The sequence below is a fragment of the Siniperca chuatsi genome, linkage group LG12 (genome assembly GCF_020085105.1).
Source record: "Siniperca chuatsi isolate FFG_IHB_CAS linkage group LG12, ASM2008510v1, whole genome shotgun sequence".
NCBI classification, from domain to species: Eukaryota; Metazoa; Chordata; class Actinopteri; order Centrarchiformes; family Sinipercidae; genus Siniperca; species Siniperca chuatsi.
The window spans coordinates 28,248,364-28,254,363 of record NC_058053.1 but is presented as its reverse complement, the minus strand read 5'-3'; positions in this window follow the sequence as shown (position 1 = coordinate 28,254,363).

Genomic DNA, 6,000 nt, shown 5'->3' with positions numbered 1-6,000 from the left:
ACATCCAGAATTCAGAAAGTGAACTGTTCGGCTCTGTGGATCGTTTTTATCAGATTTCTTCACCCTCTATGGATCTCATTAAACTCTCCACCAAGAACTAACATGTAAACAACTTCATCAACAATGGGGATATTTGATGTTTCTGGGGACCCAAAGCAGGTTAGGTGCCCTTTGACATTCCAGGAATTATATAATAATAATAATAAAACTTTATTTATAGAGCACTTATCAAAACAAAGTACAAAGTGCTTCACAACAAGAAAAATAAAATAACAGTGAATGACGAAATATAAAGAAATAAAACACATGAAATACAGAAAAGCAATAAAATAAACAGTAAAATAAACAGCCAGTTCACGTAAAATCAGGATATGCTTTCAGATAAAAATGTGTTTTGAGACGAGATTTAAACGAAGACACTGACTCAGACAATCTAATTTCTTCGGGCAAGTTGTTCCAGAGCCTCGGGGCCCTGATAGCAAAAGCTCTGTCCCCCTTAGTTTTCATCCTGGACTCAGGAACAGACAGGAGACCCCTGCCCGAAGATCTCAAACTACGTGAAGGTTCATAAGGGATTACAAGGTCTAAAATATAATCTGGGGCCAGGCCATGAAGAGCCTTAAAAGTAATCAACAAGATCTTAAAATCAATCCTAAAACCAACAGGAGCCAGTGTAAAGAGGCTAAAACAGGTGTTATGTGGTCATACTTCTTGGTCCTGGTTAACAGCCTAGCAGCTGAGTTTTGTACAGTCTGCAGTCGTGTCAGAGCTTTTGATTAAGACAAGTGAACAGGCTGTTACAATAATCAAGGCGTGAGGAGATAAAAGCATGCACAACAGTTTCTGCATCACTAAGATTTAAAATAGATCGTATTTTTGCAATGTTTCTGAGGTGATAGAAGCATGATTGGACAAGCTTAGTGATATGTTGCTCAAAACATAAATTGCTATCAAACAGGACACCAAGATTTCGTGCAACAGGCTTGATATGTTGTGACAGGTTACCAGTGGATGGCAGTATTTGTTTAGTGATGTGTTGGGGCCCAATAACAAGGATTTCAGTTTTATTTGAGTTGAGCTGAAGAAAATGTATCGACATCCAATTTTTTATGTCAGACAGGCAGTCCTGCAGAGAACTCAGCGTACTAAGGTCAGTGGGCTTGACAGGGAGGTACAACTGTGTGTCATCCGCATAACAATGAAAAGAAATACCATGTCTGCGGATTACATCACCCAAGGGAAGCATGTATAAGGAGAACAATATTGGTCCCAGAATTTAACCTTGAGGCACACCATACTTGATATGGGAAAAGGATGACTTGAAGTTATTAATGCTAACACAGAATTTCCTATTGGACAGGTAAGATGCGAACCAGTCTAGTGCAGTTCCAGATATGCCCACCCAGTGCCTCAGTCTGTCTAAAAGAATGCCATGATCAATTGTATCAAAGGCAGCACTTATGTCCAACAGCACAAGAATTGAACACATGCCTGCGTCTGCATTCATTAAAAGGTCATTAGTGACTTTGAGAAGGGCTGTCTCAGTGCTGTGGTGTTGACGAAAAGCCAGATTGGAACTTTTCAAAGGTATTATTAGTTTTCCACAGCAGCAAGGAGCTGCTTAGATACAAGTTTTTCGAGAATCTTCGAAATAAAAGGCAATTTGGATATTGGGCGGTAGTTATCCAGGAGGGTGGGATCAAGCCCAGGTTTTTTTAAGACTGGCTGGACACAAGCTGTTTTAAAGAAATCAGGGACGCAGCCAGTAGACAGCGAGCTGTTAAAAATAATTTGTAAAAGGGGCGCAATACAATCCATAACTTCCAATAGAAACCTAGTTGGGATTTTGTCCAGAGGGCTGGAGGATACTCTCATAAGAGACATGATGTCTGCGAGTTCGGGCAGAGTAACAGCAGAAAAATTGCTCAAAGAATCCCTGAGCGGGTGATCCACATCTAAAAAGGCAGGATTGGGGTGATATCAGATCTTATTAACTCCACCTTACCAGCAAAGTGCAAAAGAAACTTTTCACAATCAGCATCACACTCAGCAGGGGCACAAGGAGAGGCAGGGTTAACTAACTGATCCACAGTCTTAAACAGGAATCTGGGGTTGTGCTGATGGGCAGAGATAAGTGCAGAGAAATGGCATGTTCTTGCATCCTTCACCATCCTATTATAAAGGCGTAATAACTCTTTCATGGCCACAAAGTGGACCTGGAGACGTGATTTCTTCCATCTGCGTTCTGCTCTTCTGCAATTCTTTTTACAGCTTCGAATACTGTCATTTAACCATGGCTGTTTTCTAGTCTTTGAGTTTTGTCTATTTTTAAGAGGAGCTATGAGATCTAAGGTTGAAGAACACTGGTAGTTAAAATAATCAACCAAATCGTTGGTGTTGGAGGAATCGGGAAACACACTGCCCGGAGGATTGAACCGTGTACAGAATTTTAAGGCACTATGCTCATTAAGGACGCGTGTGTACTTAGAGCGGGATAAGACAGAACTGGCAGCCTCTAATTCACAATTGAAAACAATGCATAGGTGATCAGATACAAACATGTCCCTGGTTTCCACAGATGGGGTTTTCAGGCCCAAAGTAAAGACTAGGTCTAAGGTGTGGCCACGGGAATGAGTTTGGCCAGACACATGTTGTTGTAAGTTGAAAGAGTTAGTGATATTTAAAAAATCAGCAGCAAGGGCATTAGAGGAGTCATCAACGTGAATATTAAAGTCACCACAAAGAACAATTCTATCATAATTTAACACAAGACTGGATAAAAACTCAGGGAGTTCCAACAAGAAGGAGCCAGCTGGTTTAGGGGGGCGATATATAATAGCAAATATGACTGGGAGGGGGCCACCAAGTTTAAACATGAGCACTTCAAAGGAGGAAAAATCATTGCAAGCTATGAGGTCACACTTAAAATGCTTCCTATAGACAGTAACAAGGCCCCCACCTCGACCACAGACCCTAGGGCAACTAAAGCAGTCATAATCAGGAGGGCACAATTCAGCCAGCTGACTGTGATCACCAGGATGTAGCCAGGATTCAATTAAAAACATAAAGTCTAACTCAGTGGAAGAGATAAAGTCATTTAAAATAAACGTTTTGTTAGAGAGGGATCTTACATTCAGGAGAGCCATCTTAAAAAGTCTGTGCTGGTTCAGATTTGATGTTGAGACTGGAGGTCGGGTTCTGGCCCGGATCTTTATTAAGTTATTATTGTCGCTGTGTCGGTTGTGTCTGTTTCGCACTAAGGACCTGTCCGAAATTACCACAGGAATGTTAAAGGTGGCACTAGAGGCAGCCGGGCTCCAGATAGCAGCACTATGATCAGTCCACAAGGGGGCGGTAGTGACAGCAGAGAGTACGTGGCTGTTTATTGTGGGCAGAGTAGAGGAAGAAGAAGAGCGAGGGGAAACAGGTGATGTAAATAGTCAACTACGTGAGGAGGACAGCACAGCGTGCTGCAGGTTAGCCGCTAGCATGCGACTACCTGACTTGTTTGGGTGGAGACCATCTCGTGCAAACAAGGAAGAACGATCCCAGAATAAGTTAAAGTTGTGAATAAAACCAACGTCATGGGTGCTGCAGACAGACTGGAGCCAGGTATGAAGGCTGAGGATCCTGCTAAAGCGGCCAATTCCCGACCCAGTGTAGGAATTGGACCCGAAATGAAAGCATGCTTTCGGTGCTGTTGAGCAGGTCAAAGAGGTGGATGAAGACTGCTTTCGTCAGCTCCGATTGCTGACGGGCGGTGTCATTTGTGCCGACATGGACTATGATTTTCGTGATAGTCATCGGGAGTGCAGCCAGAAGTCCGGGGAGCTTTTCGAGGATGTCGGGGGTCGTTGCTCCGGGAAAGCAGCGTGTGAGCGCATTAGCGAAGCGGATATTCCTCACTATGGAGTCTCCAACGATCAGCGTGGTTGGGGGGATGAGAGGAGGCAGAGTCGATGATCGTGGAGCCCGCCGAGTCCCATCAGCCGTCCCTGGGATAGTTGTGGCCGGGGACTGCTGCGGCGAGGGGGCGGCGTCCTCCTCAGCAGAGGTGTTCGCTGCCGTCTCAGGACGAATGAGACCCCCAGAGCTTCTCCTGATCACGGCCTCTTTCAGTAACTTGCGGCGAGAGGAGGAGGAAGACTTGGCTGCTGGAAGATGGGGGCGTCCCTCCAGTGGAGGAAAGTCCTGCGTGTCCAGGATGTCAAACCTGTTGGCCAGCGGGAGGTCCCGATGTGAAGGTGGAGGAGTTGGGCACTTTGCACCATGTCTGTCCTTACAGGCTACGGTCCAGTGCTCCGGTTGGCGTGGAGTCGAACTCACCGGAGCCTTCTCACCACCCCCGCCGGCGAGTGACCGTGCATCCACTGGGGCTCGGCACGGGGTAGAAATGGCCATGGCTTTGTGCTTCGCACCCATGAGGAGCCACGGGTCATCAGGCTTAGCTGAAGCGGCCTCATGCTCCGGGGCGCCAGTGATGATAGAGCCGAGCCACGGAAGAGTGGGATCATTGTCCAGTGCTGGGGTGGAGCAGTCCGGGGAGTGAGATGGGATGGTCGCATTCCGGCTTGCGCAGCCAGAGGAGCTGAGGACCGCCAGGTGTTTTGCCTGGGCCGAGGCGACGGTGGAGAACTCCAGGATGAGCTTGTCTTTTTCTCTGAGCTCGGCTTCCAGACAGGCGATACTTTTCCTCAGCTTTGAGATGGTAAGGTGACAAGATCCACACTCAGCCATCATTTAGTCCGTGAGAGTGCTTCAGAGCTTGAAGTCCACAGTAAAGTCAATAAAAGTGCTACAAGCTTAAAATCCTTGGTAAAACCGACCGGCTAGCCTAGCCGCCGGGCTAAAAACAAACCTAGCTAAGCTAGCAGCAGTGGAGGCAGTCCGGTAAACCACGTGGAGTTGCAGCCAGCTTAAAATTACTTAAGATCCACACGTCCGATGACTGAAAACTTTTTCCAAGTTAGAACATATAGGTAAAGCGGTGGCCAGGAAAGCAGTGTGGCCTAGAAAACCTGGCTTAAAAACTCGATAAAATATCAATTTATGATGGTTTAAGACGAAGTTTCTAGCGACGCTTCTGCCGGGTACACAAAAACGGCGACACGTTTTTTGATATTATATGATATTTCATGACCCCAAATGATCTGTTGCCATGGAGGCCAGAATTTATACCAGTAGATTTTTTTGTGAACAGGACACAAACTTTGTGGACGTTGTTTACTTCGGCCAGAGGATGAATCCTACTGACTTTTATGATCTTCTGACCGTTCCTCTAGTGCCACCATGAGGTTTACATTATTACACAATCATGCTCACTGGGTGGGTTCATATGGGATTCATTTTGTCTTTTAATTAAAACACAAAGAAATGTGAATCACCACCCATCCAGCAATAACTGCAACTCAAAATTACTATCATTTCAAAATATGACAAAGAGCTACAACGTCAAATGCAAAGAAATGTGATTTATGCGTTTTTATTTTTGGTTTCTTTAAATCTTTGAGTTGTTTAAATTTCCCCATTTTGTTTGTGTTTTTCTGGCTGTGTGAGGGTGTTGTATGGGTGTCACGCAGGGTAACAGGGAACACGAGCAAATAGGACCCAAACGCAGAGCAGATGCAGTTCAGTAATTTAATGAAAAGAAACATGAAAGGCTTACGCAGATGTCAGGCAGTCCTACATGGGTAAACCAATACAAATGACGAGCAGGCAAGCAGTCTAAAACAAAAAACAAGTCCAGTGGTGAGCAGGGAAATCAGGGTGGGTGAAAGGGGTCCGGAGGAGGGATTCAAGGGCCAAGCGGAAGATCTCAGGCGGACGGCCCGGGGGTGGACAGAAGAGCAGAGCAAGGTAGGGCTGATGGGCTGAGTAGGTCCAAGTGATGACCAGAAGTACGGAGCAGGTCATGTGGTCCGCAACAAAGGCGAAATCCCTCCGGAGGCCGGACTAAAGATTGGCGACAAAGACGGAAACCATCTGGAGGTATGACGGGAT